The sequence below is a fragment of the Musca autumnalis genome, unplaced genomic scaffold (genome assembly GCF_047663935.1).
Source record: "Musca autumnalis isolate F117 unplaced genomic scaffold, ASM4766393v1 scaffold_3, whole genome shotgun sequence".
Taxonomy (NCBI): Eukaryota; Metazoa; Arthropoda; class Insecta; order Diptera; family Muscidae; genus Musca; species Musca autumnalis.
In genome coordinates this window covers 68,419,147-68,438,794 of record NW_027411866.1, presented here as the reverse complement: position 1 = coordinate 68,438,794, position 19,648 = coordinate 68,419,147, and the positions used below count along the sequence as shown (strand labels likewise).

General features: G+C 38.6%; 1 protein-coding gene across 2 annotated transcripts in view; it reads right to left on the bottom strand.

Moving 5' to 3' along the window:
* The window catches only part of unc-119 (unc-119 lipid binding chaperone), a 156,476-nt gene that overhangs the window by 45,351 nt on the left and 91,477 nt on the right, over nucleotides 1-19,648 (bottom strand). The window lies entirely within an intron of this gene.

Below are 19,648 nucleotides of genomic sequence, written 5' to 3'. Positions count from 1 at the left end.
AAGGGAAATAATTTACCAGTGATATCATTACCACATAAGCCATTTACTTTTCAATGGCAGTCTTCATGATGATTTTTAGGTTATGGTCGAATCATGGGCGGTATGAACTTTATATTTTATATTTGAATACTGGACTATATAGTAGACACCCTAAGCATATCCGCATTGCCGTATGAAGATCCTATGACTTCCCCCGATGACGTAATTGTAGCTTAAAGTACTCAAAATAAGCAATTTTTACAAGGTCCGTCGTATATTTTCCATATTTTTTTGATATGTACTCACCATAACTATTTCAAAAAAGATTTGTATCGAGCGTACAACATCTCCTTAATATATTAATGTCGAAAACCCCACAAAAAAATATTTGTTTGTATCCGAAAATAACGAAAGTCTGGGTTAAACTCGTAAAAACCGATTTTAAGCTATATCTCAAAAACAAGAGCTGAAAAACCGGCACCGGATTTGAAAATAACTCGCCGATTTCATCTAGAAACAACTGCAACTTCGTCTGAAACATTCAACTTTTTCAATTTTGTTGAGCAGTGTTATCCGTCGTGCCCTTTTTCTTGCATTTGCAAAAAATACCAACAATTTGTAATCGTCCAACATTCACTGCTGGATCATTTTTCGTTTGGTTTTTTGTCGTGCAATTGCAACAACAATAATACTCAAATATTCCAAGCAGCATCGTTCGTACATCGGTCTATTCATATACAAGCTACCAACAAATTATTCCTCTCCCTACCACTAGTGCTGTTCGTTGTCGTTGGTTGGTTTGTAGTGTGGTGATTGACGGTGATAGTTTGCTTGTGCTTTATTTCCATTTGTTATGTATATTCGTTGCTGGTTGTCGCACCTTGGGCACCAGTGTAAAAAATAATATTTTTTTTGATAAATTTTTAATAAAATTTGTTTTGTTATTTTTCTCGAATATAATTTCGTGTCGCCATTCAATCTTCATTGTTCGTGATATTATTCGGATAAAGCACCCTACAATCGGCATTATTCCTATTATTTATATATTAAATTCGTATTTTTATTCATTTTTGGGAAATTATTTATAAATTCAATTTTAATTTTTTTCGAAATATTTTTTGATAAATTCGTATTTACCACATAGTGTGACGTGCACCCTACTGTCGGTAATAGACGATTTTCTCATTATTTTGTCAAAAACTTGTGATTTTTCGAAATTTTTCATACTTTTTTGTAGGCTTTTCGTTGCTATTAGCCATCGTGCTTATTTCTCCCGATATTTTTCTGCAAATTAGACCGTGTGCACCCTACATTCGGTTCTAGTTGACTTTCTAAAATAGTAAAAAAGTGTTTTTTTGAGGTTTTTTAGAATTTTTGCTGATATTTTTTTTGGGGTTTTCATCCTTTCAATCATGTCGGTCACTCCTGTCACCCAATTCATTCGTGCTTCTGACAATGTTGTCAAATTAAGTGCTGGTTTTAATCTGTTTAGGCCAGAAAATCACAATATTTTCAATAACGGAACTTCAAGATTTGTGGAACAAAGTGAAGGATACTTATGATAAGTATCTGGATCATCTTATTACCGTAGAGGGTACTAATTCAAATGACATTTCTTCGGCTGTCGCCTGTTTGTCCGCAAATAATGAAAAATTGGAGGAGCTTAAGTCAGTAAAGTCTCCCCCTGCTTCCCCATCTGCCTTGCTCGTTAGTACTCCTCAAAACAGTCCATCTCAACATAGTCAACATTTCGATTCTGCGATTCGTGGGTCTAATAGGCCTAACATCGGTCAACCACCAGCTTCTAATGGTGGCAATATCTCTATTCATAGTTTGATTTCTCCACATTTGCCGAATACTGCTTTTCCAGATGTCAAAAACGTATGTTGCTGTTGTTGTAACTGTGTTTGTTATTATGTTTGTATGTTATTATTTTGTTCAATGTTGTTATTTTGTTCAATCTGGCTCTGGGTCTATCTCCAGTTCCAGGAAAGTGGCTGCTTCGATGGGATGTAACCACAGATCCACTGGAGTTAGATGAGTAGGGTTGGCTGGGCAGTTGAAAATGTGTTTTGTGTCGTGCGGGCCCATGCCACATACTGGGCAGATGTCTTGCACGGCGCGCAAAACTCTTCGGACATTTCTATTGCTAATTGGAGTTTACCTCCATATGTTTCAAATAACATGCATCATCTCCATTTACCACCATGTGACATTGAAGATTTCCATCGTGACTTCTTATCGTGGCCCACTTTCCGGGACCTTTTCTCAGCCATGTTTATTAATAACGCTGGGCTAAGTGACATTGAAAGGCTTTGTCACTTGGTGCAAAAAACAAAAGGTGAGGCTAGGGAAATCGTTGCAAAGTTTCCGCTCACCCACAAAAGTTTCGCTTTAGCTTGGAAGTCGTTAAAGGATACGTACGATAATAAACGTATTCTAGTCCATAACCATCTCAAGCTCCCATTTGATCTTCCTGCCTTCGGAAATGAAACTAGTTCCAATTTGAAAACTTTACAGCGTGGTATAAATAGTTGTATTTCGGCTATCAGGTTTATGATGTAGTTACGGATCACTGGGATCTAAATTTTGGTTTTTATTTGTCAACAACGTATGCCTAGACTTACTGTCTCTCTGTGGGAGCAGAGTATTAAGGACAAATCGTCACTATCCTCGTGGGAAGTTAGATAAATTCCTCACAGAAAGAATTCAGACATTAGCTTGCCTTAGAGACATGAGAGGTTCTCCTTCTATTTTAATTCCGAAAAGTAGAGTCAAAACCAATCTAGCTACTTCTTCGCTTCGCATTGGTTCTCGTTTCGATTCCTCCTTAATTGTAGAAACTTGTGCGTTTGTTCTTTTCTTTTTGATTCACGACCTGTCGATTTATTGTTGGGGCAGATTTGTATCCACAGATTTTGCGGGAAGGGACGCAAAGAAACATTCTGGATTCCATGTTAGCCCAAAACACGATATTTGGCTGGATTCTGACTGGTCCCATGCCTTCTTCCTCAGGTCCAGGTCTTTACGACTTCGATCTTCGAAATGGAAAACGGGAGTGTGAAATAATCGAGATGTACAGAAGCCAGAATGAAGTCCGAAAATTCTACCAAAGAGTGAAACATCAAACAGATGGCTTTGGTACAGGCACATCCTCCTGTAGAGACAAGTAAGGTAATCTGGTAACAGATACAGATAGCATGCTCAGGATATGGAAGGAATATTTCTCCAATCTGCTGGTATCCAATAGTAGCGAAGACGATGATACCACAGATCCAATCCCAGAAGATGGTATAGAATGTATACCGCCCGGCTAAGATGAGGTAAAAACAGCAATCAACCGCCTGAAGAATAATAAAGCAGCAGGAGCCGATGGCTTATCAGCCGAGCTGTTTAAAACCGGAGGCGACGCGCTAATAAGATATATGCATCAGTTAGTTAGCACCATCTGGCAGGAAGAACGCGTACCCGACGCGTCTTCCCCCTATTGCCTATAAGATAGTGTCAGGGATATTGTGCGAACGACTAAAGCCAATGGTCAACGAAATAGTTGGACCATACCAATGTGGCTTTAGACCTGGCAAGTCCACCATTGACCAGGCCAATCCTGGAGAACCAGGCCAATCCTGGAGAAGACCCAAGAGATGCAGATCAACACATATCACCTTTTTGTCGATTATAAAGCAGCATTCGACAGTCCCCTCCGATCAAAGGTATTCCATGCAATGTCTGAATTGGAAAGAACCTCTCCGAACAGTTTAGTACCAGAAGAGGTTTCAGACAAGGAGACAGTCTTTCGTATGACCTATTCAACATTTTGCTGGAAAAGGTAATACGAGATGCAAATGTCAAAAGAAATGGCACAATTTACACCAATAGACACATGTTACTTGCTTATGCTGATGACATAGACATCATGGGACTATCAGTAAAGGAAGTAACTGAAACTGATAGGTCGAAGCAGAATCTGCGATAAACGGCGAAAATACCAAATTGATGGCAAAGCGTCCATAGAGCTCGGACCAACTTTGAAAGTTGGTACTTATAATTTTGAGGTAGTTAAATACTTCGTCTGCCTCGGCACTGCCATAAACACAACAAACAACAACAGTTGTGAAATAAGAAGAATAATTGTATTGGCCAACAGATGCTACTATGGTTTATGTAAGCAATTTAAAAACAAAGCCACATCTCGTCAAACAAAAATAACACTATGCAAAACGCTGATACTACCCGTGCTAATGTATGGCTCCGAAGCATGGGTACTTGCGCAAGCAGATAAGTCAGTGCTTGGTGTGTTTGAGAGGAAAATTCTTCGAAAGATCTACGGGCCGATTTGCGTTGACGGAGAATATCGACGTCGTATGAACCACGAGCTATATCAGCTATATAAAGACATGGATATAGTTAAACGTATCGAGATGCAACGATTGCGTTGGCTAGGCCATATCATAAGAATGAGCGATGATGAACCCGCTAAAAAGGTGTATGAATACATCCCACATGGCGGCGCACGCAGAATCGGCAAGCCTAAGTTTCGATGGTGCATACAAGTGGATGAAGAAATGAAAAGCGAAGCGAAAAACAGAGAGGATTGGAGATCTTTTCTTAGTTCGGTCTATGGAACAAATGTTCTGTAATGGGCCAGCTAAGTAAGTAAGTAAGATCTTCGCCATATTGGCACAAATCTCCAGGCAGATTTAGATCTGTAGATGTAGCAATGACGTTCGTTTAACTTTGTTAGCAATTGCTATATCATTCATTCGTATCGTCAAATTCGTTTCGATCCCAAGCATTGTCCTGTCCAAAGAATTTTGGTAGAACTTCTCCTTCTGACCCTATCCAAGATTTAAGTTGCAAACGGTCACATGTGGGATAAACTGTGCGCCCCTTCCTCGCCATTCACACACCTTGTCAATTAGCAGATGACAGTCAGTATCATTATTCACTCGAAGCTCACATTCTTCGTCGATGTATGGATGTATCACAAAGTTTTAACTGAGGAATTTTACATCAAATCATAGGTCAAATTTGTCTCGTTTTTCTCCACATGAACTCGTTGAAGCTAAGGTTCGTTTCTTTGTAGAACTTTTAGGACTCCGATGGAATGCTCATTTGGATTCTTTCTTTCGATCCTGGCGAAAAAAAAGCAGTTAAGCTTAATTTAGCAGTTCTTACTCAAGGAGTTATCTTGTTGAGGAACATAAGTGTTATTAGAACAGTCTCCATTGTCTTCTAAAAGCTTACTCTCGTTTGCGTCTTAATAACAGCCTTGATAAGTTTCCAACACTGTCCTTCGCTGAGCGTAACCCTATTGTATTACCGTATTGTTGTCGATTTGTTCGCCTTCCTGCAGATTTCGATCACGCTATTTCCATTCATGGTGGAAATCAGTTAATGTTTCGTATACTTCGTATCGCATATCGTAACCAAAGGTTACGTACTTGTCTTCACCTGCTTTTTTAACTAAAGCAGTTCACTTAGAAGCCACTTCTGACCTGTCTGCCATTTCTGGCATCATTCGGTTTTATTTTCATCGTGGTTGCCCTAGGACATTGTTTTCTAATAAAGGGACCATTTCGTAGAATTTTCTCGTGACATTGAAAGTAATTTCAAAAACTTTCATTTAAGAGAGTCGTAGATCTTCACACAACGAACAATCAATTTCCTTCCAATACCGTGTAAAATTGTTATCCCATCAGGCATCATGGCTCCACCTAGGTTGCCCACCTCACAATATACTTCGTTTACGATGATTATTTTAGTCGCAGTACACCCCTCTATTGAAAAGAAATATATAATACTTGTTGAATTAAATTCAAATTGAATTACACCGAAATGCTCAATAGAAACTGAATTATCGTACTTCTCACTTGAATCACCACGCACTACTAACTCTAGTTTAAGTTTGCTTGCGAATTAGTCTAACCCTGTTGCCTTGCAGATAGCGCGTCAAGGTGGGCGGCAAATGTATATGTTCGATACATTGGTTACGCCAATGTATATGTTCGATCAGGGTTTCGGAGTCGGAGTCTGAGTCGAAAAAAAATAATTCGACTCTGACTCCGGGCAAAATTTTTTCCAAGTTATAGAAGTATAACATAAAATTTGGAACAAGAACATTTTTTAAAAATCTTTTTTTATTTTAAAATAAATGTATAAGAAAACATATATGCAAACGGTATATTATACTAAGTTAAGGGACGATTCACAGGATATTTACTATCCTCTGAAGTTTAGTCTATTCATCCCTATTTTGTTGATCCAATTGATTCTTTACATTTTTGCAAACAAAAGTAATACTCTATGACAATCGAATTAAGATTGGACCTGTAACCTCTTTCGTCAGAAGTCTTACTGCTCTTCTCACAAAGATCTATTGGCATTCTCATCCAGTGTTTTATGAGAAGTCATCCTTGTCTTCTATTAAAGACAGTGTGGTCTCTATAGGAAATCTTACTGAATACCCTGTGGCACAAAATGGAATTCAAGATCTAGTGGTGGAAAAATTCCTTTTCGGAATGAAAGCCCCAATTGAGAACCCCAAAGGATCCCATAGCTGAAATTTCTGAGTTATGACATAATGAATTTTTCATTGACCCCCATCCATCCTTGAGAAAATAGCTTTATGTCTCAGTTTGGAGACATTGTTTCCTCATTTTTAGATGACATGTTTTCAGTGAGGAACCTTTCTTTCTATATACTCGATGAGGGCTTTAGATGTAGACATTCAAATAACCGGATCTGTTCGCCAGGAACAGATATAGTTTATGTGTATCCAAGTTTTCTACACACAATCACATACGAAATTCAATGAAATATATAATCATAGTTTTCATGAGAAAGGATCGGGTAAAAGTGATAAAGAAGTGAAAACATGGCAATATCGATTTCTTGGCTTGTGCTAATTTTTAGTTCCCGAAAACTATCATCTGCCTACGTGCTGGGTAGAATACACACTATATCACATATATTTCCACACCAATGTTCAAAATGTGTATAAATTTCAGAAAAAGGTAGAATGTATAAACATCATAGAATAGGTAGTCAAATTTGTAAGTCGATCGGAACAATATTGCCTTAGTGTGAGCGTTGGATTGGAACAATTTATTTTATTTTGTTAGCAGCATAAACTGTGTTTTTCCCGAAATCGGCCACAAAATGTATAACAATTGGTTTATTAGTTTTCGAGCTAATGTTGGCACCCCACAATGCTTTAACAAAAACAGGATTTCCTAGACGGCCTCAAAAGTTCGTAATATTTTTCTCTTTCAGATGAAGAAAACAAAACTGCCAAGAAGTTACGTAGTTTTCTCGAAAAAAATCAAGAAAAATGACTGTTATTGAGCTTTACAACTGGGGGTCTCCTTTTGAGGCTAAGCACACTAAAATGTTGGCTTACATCCAGTTTGAAACTTGGTCATGAATTGCCTATAACTGTTTTGCATGTAGTCCTTATGATTTGTATTGCTCCTTCATTTTCACTTATTTTGAAAGCTTAACGATTTTCTCACGCGGAAGAATTCCGTCCAGAATATACTCGTGCAAAAGGAAAACCGACAAAAACGTTCTAACTTTGCTATTTTTCAATGTAACATTCAGCAGAAACAATATTGATATGTTCGAATGTATGTCCTTTCTAATGAATATGTAAGGAAAAACTAACGCATTAGCCTATATAGGCCAAAATATAGGAAAAAGTTAACAATTGCAAATTTTATTCATTTTTAGTGGTATAGGATTTTACTCTCGGAGTCGACCCGGAGTCGGAGTCGTGAAAAAAAACTCGTCTGGAGTCGGAGTCGAGCTCTTTAAGCATCGAGTATTCTCATGTTAATGAGAATGATTCTCACTTTTCGGCTTTCCCAAAAAAAACACCAGAACAAAATATTTGCAAGCTGACAGCACGATTCAACAAAGAAATCATCGATTTCTGTTAAGTTGTTCTGGTGTTTTTTTGGGAAAGCCGAAAAGTGAGCATCATTCTCATTAACATGAGAATACTCGATGCTTAAAGAGTTCAGGTTTTCACTAAAAAATCATCATTTCAAAAACTGAAAAGCCAATTGATAATTCCCTTCGCCGGGATGAAATCATGATATTGGTAGCGATCAGTAAATTTTGCAAGCTGTCAGTGCATTTTGTAAACATTTTTCTCTGCAAAGAGGAAAGTGATGAAGTTAGGCCAATGGGGGAAACTCCAGACTTAAACAATCATATGATTGAATCTTCAACTAAAACAAAACAAACGGTTTTCGTTATTTTTTGTTGGACTACGTGGACTAATTTTTTATTTATAAATCCTATCTTGTCATAAATAAGTCGTCCAACTAATTTATGTTTGTATTTGTTTCGTTTTTTCGTATTGGGAGCAGCATATCCCGGAATGCCTGCTCCGAATTCTTTTGGTCCGTGCCGGGACGGAGGAAAACCCAGGACCAATATATTTGTGCTCGGTTTGCCACATCCGCATCTTCACCCACATCCAACCTTCGGTGAGATGTTGCTGCATGCTGCGTGAATACAGTCCCCAGTGAGTCGTCATCGGATTACGAAACTCCCTCGTCGTCAGATTATGAGACTCCCCCGCAGTCCCCCCGACAACAACCGCACATGCAGCCTTTAACACCAGCCGTTGTTGTCCCAATCCCGGAAAATGCATCCTTTTTGCAATTTAATTGCAATGGACTCCGAGGTAAGATCGAGGAAAGTAGATTTCCTGAGTCGGAGGAATATCAGGGTCGCTGCGGTGCAAGAAACCAAGCTCAACAACAACTGCAGCTTACAACGTTGTGATGGTTACAACGTGCTAAGGAAGGATCGCACCAGAAGTGGAGGTGGGGGATTAGCTTTCCTGTTGCACCAGTATGTCCAATACAGACCTATCTCGCTTAAGCCTGTCTCTAATGACGTACATGGAATGTATGGGGGTAGCAGTCAGGTGTGGAACTGCCGAGATAGAGTTGCTGAAAGTATACATCCCGCCGACATTAGCCCACTTTTGGAAGGTCATAATCGTCTGGTACTGGGGGACTTTAATGCGCATCATGAGATGTGGCATTCGGCACTCGGAAACGACCAGAGGGGTACAGCGCTGGCTGAACAGATTGATAGCTCTACGTTTTGCACGGTCAATGAGGACGCAGTTCGCCAGACATAACCATCGTGTCACCTGGTCTGACAAATGACGTTATCTGGCAACCCGTCATTTCCCTTGGATCAGACCATCTCCCCATAATTGTCTCCATTAGCAGACCACCCAATATCATCACCTCTGAACGCCTCACATTCGTCAATCATAAGGAAGCTGATTGGCCGAATTTCAGAGAGTTCACCAATCACAGCTTCAGAGAACTGCCCAATCCTTCTGATGTTCGGGAGCTGAAAGGACGTTCCGAGACATCATCACTGCTGCAGCCGCTCGCCATATCCCTGCTGGTCGAATAACCGAAGTAAGACCAAACTTCCCAGCAGAGGCGACGGGATTAGCAAATGAGCGTGATGAGCTTCGTCGAGCCAACCCCAATGACCCCAGAGTCAGGGTACTGACACTGGAGGTTAACAGGCTGGTCGGCGAGCATAAGCGGAACAAGTGGTTAAATCATCTGAAGAGTTGCATCATTGGAGCCGGTATAGGTGAATTGTGGGCTACGGTTAAGTCCCTCTCGAACCCTGGACGAAGGAAAGATAGGACCTCAGTCACGTTTGGCGACGTTACGTTGATTGACTCGGAAAGACGTTTGAGGCCTTAGTCCTCCCCAGTATCAGAGATAGCTATCAAGTTGACGATCATCAGCATGGATTCCGTAAGCAGCACAGCACTACAACAGCGCTGCACGCCATTACCACATATATTTGTCAAGGACTCAACCAGTGACCGCCGTGTGATAGAACAGTTATGGTGGCGCTTGACTTATCAAAAACTTTTGATACAGTCAGGCACTGCACACTGTTTGAGGACATTGAGCAGAAAACCCTCCGGCCAAGCTTGAAACGTTGGATAGTCAATTATATGTGTGGACGCCGTGGAATTCAGGAGAAGTCCAAACCCCGTTGAGTGAAACAGGGAGTTCACCAGGGTGGGGTGATATCTCCGGAACTGTTTAACCTCATAATAGCATTCATTTTGTTCTGTTCGGACGTGTTTCAAATCCGCTTCGAAAAGTTCCTAAATGTTTCGCTTTTTAAGCAATAATAAAATCAGTAATTGTCTCTACAATAATCGCAGCAACCCGTGAAATCGAATAATCAATCGTTGTCTACACATACTGTGACGTAGGGGATGGAAGATACCAAGGAACGGTCCTGACCGGTTTTAACATGGCAAAGCCCAGGATTTATCTTGGTCCCTCTTTCATCTCAAGTGGACACTGACCTCCCCGTGGTGTCACCTGGGGAACTGCCTTTAACACCCGTTAAAGGTAGTGAGCTAACATGTGCCGCGCGTTCTCCCATAAGAACGTTAAAAACTTGGGTTTGGGCGTCGGGTTAGTAACCCATCCCTAGAAAACAACAGTCTACTATGAAAAAACGAAAGAAAAGAAAAACAAACCCCTCTAAAGTTGACGAACCCCGCAAACGTTTTAAGGACCATGATCTGCGAATCTGCACCTGGAATGTTCGCACTCTTTATAGAGAAGGTGCAGTTTACGCGCTGGCAGATGTACTTGAAAAGTACAAGGCCGACATTACTGCCATACAGGAAATACGATGGACTGGCAAAGATGTCACAACAACACCTAAAGGTGACGCACTGTATTATAGCTGCCATGACACAAAGCATGAGTTTGGTTGCGGATTTGTAGTTAGTCGGAGACTAAAACATCTGGTATCCAGCTTCACTCCAGTGAATGAAAGACTTGCTACAATTCGATTAAAAGCAAAATTCTTCAACATCAGCTTAATCTGCGCTCATGCTCCAACCGAAGATAAGGACGAACAGACCAAAGATATATTCTACGAGCGCTTAGAAGAAACATATGACCGTTGTCCTGCCCATGACATTAAAATTGTTCTAGGCGATTTTAATGCCAAAATTGGAAAGGAGAATATCTTTGGACAAACAGTCGGGAAATTCAGTCTACATAGTGAAACATCAGACAATGGAATGAGGCTGATAGACTTCGCAGCGGCAAAAAACATGGTAGTTAGCAGTACCAGATTTAAGCATCTCGATATTCATAAGGGCACTTGGCTGTCTCCAGACCAAAGAACAATAAATCAAATTGATCATGTTGTGATAGATGGAAGACATTCATCGAGCGTGTTGGATGTACGATCGTTCCGAGGAGCAAACATAGATTCGGACCATTACCTCGTTGCAGCAAAGGTACGTACCCGTCTAAACGTTGCAAATAAAGCACGGACGGACACAACACGAAAGTTGGACATCGCTAAGCTGCAAACACAACAGATAGCCACAGCATATTCCACTCAACTGACCCAATTGCTTAATGAAAGCGCTTCTCGTCCCGATAACATATCAGCACAATGGCAAAACATTGCCCACTCCATGCAAACAGCCGCAAAATCAGTACTTGGATACCAGAGACCTCCACCAAAGAATCCATGGTATGACCAGGAGTGCCGTGCTGCTACCGAAGAAAAAAATGCGGCATATAGGGCTACTTTACAATCAGTAGCAACGCGTAGCGCACGAGAGAGGTATCGGGAGAAAAGGAAAGAGGAGAAACGTCTTTTCCGCAGGAAAAAGAGAGAGATGGAGAAGAGGGAGTGTGAACAAATAGAGATGTACAGGAGACAGAACGAAGTTCGAAAATTCTACCAAAGAGTGAAGCATCAAACTGATGGCTTTGGTACAGGCATGTCCTCCTGTAGAGACCAACAAGGAAATTTGGTAACTGATACAGATAGTGTGCTCAGGATATGGAAAGAACACTTTTCCAAACTGTTGGTATCCGATAGCAGTGAAGACGGCGAAGATACCACAGACCCAATCCCAGAAGATGGTATTGAATGTATACCGCCCAGCCAAGATGAGGTAAGGACAGCAATAAACCGGCTGAAGAATAATAAGGCGGCAGGAGCAGATGGCCTACCAGCCGAGCTGTTCAAAACCGGAGGCGACACGCTGATAAGGTGTATGCATCAGCTAGTTAGCACCATCTGGCAGGAAGAACGCGTACCCGACGATTGGAACGTGAGCATCCTATGTCCAGTCCACAAGAAGGGTGATAAGACTGTGTGCTCCAATTACAGGGGCATAAGTCTGCTCCCTATTGCATATAAGATAATATCTGGCATATTGTGTGAGAGACTAAAGCCTATGGTCAATGAAATTATTGGACCCTACCAGTGCGGCTTTAGACCTGGCAAATCCACCATTGACCAGATATTTACTTTGAGACAAATCCTGGAAAAGACCCAAGAAATGCAGATCGACACCTTCCACCTTTTCGTCGATTATAAAGCAGCATTCGACAGCCCTATACGTTCAAAGGTGTTCCAAGCCATGTCTGATTTTGGTATTCCTGCAAAGCTCATTCGGCTTTGTAGAATGACATTAACTGAGACGAGATCCTCAGTTAAAATAGGAAAGAACCTCTCCGAAGAGTTTATTACCAAAAGAGGTTTCAGACAAGGAGACGGCCTGTCGTGTGATCTATTCAACATCCTGCTGGAAAAGGTCATACGAGACGCGAAGGTCAAAAGAAATGGAACGATATACACGAACAGCCATATGTTACTGGCTTATGCCGACGACATTGACATCATGGGTCGATCGGAAAAGGAAGTAACTGACACCTTTGCAAAAGTCGAAAGAGAATCTGCTAAAGTTGGTCTGGCAGTAAACGGCGAAAAAACCAAGTTGATGGTATCAACGCGTAATATGTCCACAAACCCCGCACCATCTGTGAATGTTGGTACCTACAATTTTGAGGTAGTAAAGGACTTCGTCTACCTCGGCACCGCCATAAACACAACAAATAACATCAGTTGTGAAATACGAAGAAGAATAGTGTTGGCTAACAGATGCTACTTTGGGCTGAGTAAGCAGTTTAGGAATAAAGCCACCTCTCGTCAAACAAAAGTAACACTTTACAAAACACTGATACTACCCGTGCTAATGTATGGTTCCGAAGCATGGGTACTTGCTCAAGCAGATAAGGCAGTGCTTGGTGTGTTCGAGAGAAAAATTCTTCGAAAGATCTACGGGCCAATCTGTGTTGACGGCGAATATCGGCGTCGTATGAACAACGAGCTGTATCAGCTATACAATGACATCAATGTAGTTGAACGAATCGAGATACAACGATTGCGATGGCTAGGCCATGTTATAAGAATGAGTGATGATGAACCCGCAAAAAAGGCGTATAAATACGGGCCGCATGGAGGTTCTCGCAGATCTGGAAGGCCAAAGCTTCGTTGGAGCGAACAAGTGAAACGAGATATCAGAAAGTTACATATCCCAGATTGGGAAAATACAGCAGCAAACAGAGAGGATTGGAGATTTTTTCTTGTTCGGCTTATGGAACAAATGTTCTGTAAAAGGCCAGCTAAGTAAGTAAGTAAGTAAGTCTACACATACTGACGGCAAACGCAATGAATTTGTGAAAAATACCTACGACAATTGGCTGTAAATTTGCATTATATTTGTTTTTGTGAGTAAACAAAATAAAGTAAACAAAACTACTCCTATACACACAAATAAACGTCACTCTGTCACCTGTTATTGCTGTGTTATCATTACCCTCATTACTCAATCTGCTTCTTTCACATGGTTGTTAAATTAGATAAACGCTTTTCACCACAATAGTTACCATCCATTTGTCCACCTCAATTTACAGTGGGTCAAAAAACAAAAAATAAAATAAATAATATAATACATTTTCAACAATTCAATTTGAATAATTTTACCAAGACAAAAAAATACGAATATGTCTTGTTCAAAGCCTAACTGTAAAATTGATCCTGCCGATTTCAAAGAGCCGATGGTGACATGTTGGATCTGTTTTTCCTGCTATCATGCTAATTGTGTGGAACTTGCAGCTCGAACAGTGGACAACCTAAGAGAAGATAAAGGGCTTCATTGGTGCTGTAGACAATGTAAAATTTATGATGTGGAATTTTATTCATTCTTTAGGAAAATACGTACCGAATTTACCTCATTACGAAATGATCTGATATCCCTTACCGAAAAGTTTTCCAAGTATAAGGAGTTTTTCGACAAATCATCATGTTTAGAACAATTTCTTCAATCTCTTTCGGATACTCGTAAGAGAAAAGAAAACATCTGATGTTTCTCTAATTATTATTCAAACTCCTTCAAAAACACAATTATATAATGGCACTAAATCCGCAATATCTCAGTCTACACAACTTGAAAATGTATCTCAAACTCCACCGAGACCAAGTGATGCTATACCTTCTGGGTCAAATCAAATACCTGAACCAACTGCAACAAAAACGCCACCGAAACAAAAGCAACTCCTCCCCCCATCCACTACTCCATATTTTACTCCCTCAAAATCGTTGAATAACACATTAAAAGTCGTACCTAATATGAAAACAATTTTTGCCGCCCGTTTTACTTCTGAAACCACGCCTGAGCAAGTTACTGAGTATGTTAAATCAAAATTGAACCGTGATATCGACGTCCAAGTTTTTAATTTCAATTATGCAATGAAGAGAAGAAAAGTATCATTTAGGGTAATTGTCCCTGAAGAAGTATTTGAAACTGTTGTGAACCCTGAGTTCTGACCATCGAAAGCAATAATTCTAGAGTATATCTACAAAGATCGCCCTACTAATGATGCCGCCGTTTTACCTCCGCAATCAAAACCCTCAAAAAGCTTATTAACTTTCCATATTTGAAACACTTAAATGTAATCTATCAAAATTTAAGAGGATTGAATACTAAATTAACTTCATTATTTATAGATAGTTTTGATTTCAATTATAATATTCTTGTATTCACCGAAATATGGCTTAAGAAAAACATTTTGAATTCCGAAATATTGTGTAAAAAGTATAATATTTTCAGACGCGATCGATCCGACACTTTAAAGAAAACTGGTGGTGGTGTACTCATTGCAATTTCTTCTGATTTTTCTGTAGAAGAAATAATTTTATCCTTAGTTTCCGACATTGAATTTGTTGCAGTAAAAATTCGAATTGGTAACGCTTCCATATTTATATGTTGGTACATTCCTCCCAATTCCAATATTAATGTTTATTTGAAACACGCAACTGCTATTAGATTAGCTTTTAACTCTTCGAAGCATGTGATACTTTAATTGCCATCGGTGATTTTAATAGCCCTGCAATTTAATGGGACATTGTAACTGATATGAATTGTTTAATTCCCGTACATTAAGTAGTTCTTCAAAAGATTTCGTTGATTCTTTGTATGATCTTGGATTGTCACAAGTTAATAACATATTCAATTCTTCTGGTAAGCTTTTGAATTTAGCTTTTGCCAACAATCCCTTAGATGTGTCAATTAACTCATATGACCCTCTAACACAACCCGAAGACCGCTTTCATCCCACAATTGAATTGAGAATTATAAAGTCTATTATATCGCGTAGAACTAATTCAATACCAAATCGTCAATATTGCTTTGCGAAGACCGACTATTGCAAGTTGAATTCCTTACTCTCAACTGTTGACTGGTCTAATATTTTATCTAATCAAGATTTTGACACCCAAATAAATACATTTTACTCAATACTTTACGGTTTTATTGCTAAATCCGTTCCCAAAACTTTACCCGAACGTTCATCAGGGCCACCCTGGAATTCCATTACTTTGGCCAAATTGAAAAACAAAAAGAATAAATTAATTAAGAAATATAAAAAATCTGGATCATCCGTTGATTTTTCTGGCTAATCCGCCGCAATATCTGAATATAGTATTGAAAATAAAAGAGCGCATAAAATGTACATATTATCAATGAAAGAAAAATCGAAACGAAATCCAAAATTCTTTTATAACTTTATAAACTCTAAACGACGATCCAGTACATACCCATATTCCTTTAAATATGGATCTGTAGTTGCAGATGATGATGTCACAATAACTAATTTGTTCGCTGATTTCTTTGCTACAACATACTAATACATGTGTCTACATTTAGTACAGCTACTTTTTTACAAAATCTAAAAACCATAAAAAATACATATAGGCCGGGGCCAGATGGAACACCAGCAAATATACTTAAGCACTGTGCCAATAATCTTACCTTTCCACTTTCTAAATTGTTTAATAAATCGTTACATCTAGGTTATTTACCACCTGTTTGGAAGGAGTATATATATATTTAATATCTTTATTTAAATCCGGCAGTAAGAGCAACGTATCAAATTATAGAGGTATCGCTAAACTTAGTGCCATACCGAAACTTCTAGAAAAAATTATTGCTGACACTTTGTCCTTTGATGTTTCTAATAGTCTATCTAGCTGTCAGCACGGATTTCGGAAATCTCGTTCACCGATTACAAGTATATTAGACTTGACCACTATTGTTGATGATGGGTTTAGATCTCGATTACAGACTGATGTTATATACACCGATTTTACTAAAGCTTTCGATAAAGTTAATCATACTCTATTGCCCATTAAATTGGATAAAATGGGCTTCAGTAGTGCGATTTTGTAACTTTTTAAAATAACGAACCGACATCGGTAGTTAACGAAAATATTCGGTTGAATTAACGATTGTGTTATTCTGTAACTTTATGTTACCGATTGTAGAAATCGTTAACTCATACCGACGAATATCGATGTGAAGAAAAATGTCAATTATTATTATATTTTAATTTTAATTAAAATATATTTTGAAACTGAAAAAATTATTTCGTCGCGAATACAAAACGTAAAGCGTTTAAGGTGTACAAAAAATCTGCCATTTGAAGGAATGTGGCGCAACCAATTGTCTTCAAGCATTCCAGCATGCGTAACCCAGGAATTTCTAAAGTGCCAACATTGTATGTATGTATTTCTAGCAGTTAAATGGCCAATACATTCATGCAATAGATGTTGGTGGTTTTATTTCAGGATATGAATAAACATGTCATTCGCCATCAAAGAATATATCTGCAACAAAATAGCCAGCAAAAAAGTATATACATATAACGAGTGCAAGGAAATCGAGCCTACATCTTGATACGTAAAGAAGTCATTATACAAGGGTGTTGTGGTGCAGCTAGGATGCTGTCAATTTAGCATGACTACCGATGCCATGACGGTCACTTCTTATTGTATGTGTGTGATTTAAAAATAAAAAGTGATAAAACCCAAAACCCTTTATTAAAAGCGCAGTTAAATTTTTCTAATTAAAAGTTGGGGTCGTATTTTGCGTTGTGGGATTTTGTAAGGATATTCATAGCAGTGCAAAAAAAAAATTATCTTCGCCATATGATTATTTAGATTTGAATTTTGACATGACTTAAGCCCCTGCTAGGATGTTGGTGAATCCACTTTACCGTTATTTGAGTTTATATATTCACATATTCAATTCACGCCCACATTAAATGGAACTTCTCATAGTGGAGATTATGAAAAGTTCGGAAATCAAAGCTTATACGCCATTTTTAGCATTCGGATGCTAGTTGTGCTGAGTTTAAATGTATAAGATTACCACAGAACAAAGTAGGGTTAGAAATATTATACACGTTTTCGCCCCAGTACGGCATAGAGCCAAAACAAGTGTCCTAAAAATATAGTGTTAATGACATTGGTATAGGTCTTACGTAGCAGCATTATCTAGCGTTTTTCTGTTTAATAATTAAAAGAAAGGATAGAGCAGCGTTCATATGTGTGGTAGCATGGGGCATCATCGCCACTGTTGCGCATTCGCAACCGCCTATTTAGTTGATGCTACATACAGATCATCCAACGGAAAGTTATGAGTTAATCGAAGTTCTAAAAATTTCTCTTTGGTGATCTTTATGCAGGTTCAATAAACTCGGCGCTGGCATAAGCATAACAGTGACGAAGCTGCCCCATGTTATCCTACATAGTTAACACCTATGTAAATGCCTTAAGAAGTTTTTTCTCAATAAGACGGACTTTACCCTGTGTGCCCTCCTTGTTATCATAACATATGTTCATATAAAAACGCCATTTTAAACGAAATCAGCAAAATATTGCAATAATGTACTGTCGTTAACACTTAACGACTACTTTTTTTTGGTTGTTAACTTAACAATAATTTTCGGTAGTTAACGACAATATTTACCGACAAAAATCGTTAAAATTTGTATACAGAATAGCACTTACCGAAAATTATCGTTAACTACCGAAATTCGTCGTTAATTCTGTCGTTAAGGAGTTACAGAATCGCACTACAGTTCACATTTACTGCATTGGTTGAAATCGAAAATTATATCCGTTCCCTCTGGTGTTCCACAGGGAAGCCACCTTGGCCCAATTCTTTTCACACTCTTCATAAACGATTTACCCACGACTGTCAATAATTCTAATATGTTAATGTATGCCGATGACGTGAAGATATTCCACTCATTTAATGACCCGGACGATCAGCATCTTCTTTAATCAGATTTAGAACATTTTGGTGTAATTTTAATTTAATCGAGTTGAATATACCAAAATGTAAACATGTATCTTTCTATCGACTTCATCAACTGCGTAGTAAATACTACTTTGATAATCACGAGTTAGACACTGTGGAATTATTCAATGACCGTGGTATATTATTGGATCATCGTCTAATAGTACGTTTGTATATAACCGTATTTAACAAACCCACTGGATTTCAAATGCCAATTCCTTTGTGTATACTTCAAATAAATCCTCATTAAGAAGGAGGTTAGCCTTGCAAAAGGCTATAATATAAACATGTCCTTAGCTTTCGACAGCATATAAATGCTATGGTGAATAAAGCCAATGGAGCACTGGGCTTTATGAAACGATGGGGTAAAGAATTTGCGGATCCTCAAGTCACCAAACGTCTTTACATATCTTTTGTTCGCAGCATACTTGAATATGGCGCAGTAATCTGGGATCCTCGTTACACTATATACGCAAACATGATTGAATCGGTTCAAAAACAATTTCTTTTATTCTGTTTGCGCCATCATGGATGGAACTATCATAACCTACCTTCGTATGAGACAGGACTTAATCAGCCCAATCATGAATATTCTTGCGGAATGCAGTTCTTGCGGAATAGATTTTTCTCCAGAGAACATTCCTCCTATCATGAATAACGTGAGAAAAATAATCATTGAATTTGGCAGCACTGAAGGGTCTTTTTCATACCTTGTGTGCCCTAATTGTTGTGAAAACAAAGAGAAAATATTAAGTGTTTGTGTTTTTAGACAAAATCAACAAATTTAATCAAATAAATTACACTTTTATACATCAAAGACATTCAAAAGATGTTACTAATTATGAAAAACATCAGATGTGATTGGAAATTTCTAAGAAGACAGTGCAATTGACTCCATTGTGCTATGGAACTGCCACTATCATGAATAGATATCGGATTTTAGCATGTTTTTTATTTCTTATCCGGTCAATTTTTCGATATTTGGGGTCATATCAAAAACATGCAAAAAATAAGCAAAATATATGCAAAATATGCAAAAAAAAAATGCTAAATATGCAAGTGTTTTTTTTTTTTGACGAAAATCGTCAACTAAATTTGGAAAATTGTCAAAAAAGCGTTTTTTGCCGTTTAACA